Raw genomic sequence first — 318 nt, 5'->3', positions numbered from 1 at the left:
AATATTGTCAGAGAGAAAGCACTTAGATGTTATCGTTAGAGGTTGGCCTTAATGCTGATGAATGAAAGGGGTTTAAGCTTTAGGGGTACTGCACCTCAAGGAAGGTAATTGCGAGATCCCATCTCCCCGAGTACCGAGGATGTCTCCCCTTATATTAGATGGCCAGGTGTTTGCTACTGTATGTTGGATTTATCTGGCTGTGGCGAAGTGGGCGAGTTCGCAGAAGGGAAATTTAGGTCGAGCTCGGAAGTGAAAAGGTACGAGCACCAGTATCCAAATTAGTGGTGACCGATTCTTTCTATTTATTCATTTATATTT

At 43.7% G+C, this 318-nt stretch overlaps 2 pseudogenes; both read right to left on the bottom strand.

Moving 5' to 3' along the window:
• LOC119592441 overlaps nt 1-318 on the bottom strand; it is a 103182-nt pseudogene that overhangs the window by 20936 nt on the left and 81928 nt on the right.
• Nucleotides 1-318, bottom strand: part of LOC119592763 — a 16864-nt pseudogene that overhangs the window by 2115 nt on the left and 14431 nt on the right.

Source organism: Penaeus monodon, chromosome 30 (genome assembly GCF_015228065.2).
Source record: "Penaeus monodon isolate SGIC_2016 chromosome 30, NSTDA_Pmon_1, whole genome shotgun sequence".
Lineage (NCBI taxonomy): Eukaryota > Metazoa > Arthropoda > Malacostraca > Decapoda > Penaeidae > Penaeus > Penaeus monodon.
The sequence above is the reverse complement of the archived record's forward strand: the minus strand, read 5'-3'. Positions and strand labels throughout refer to the sequence as shown.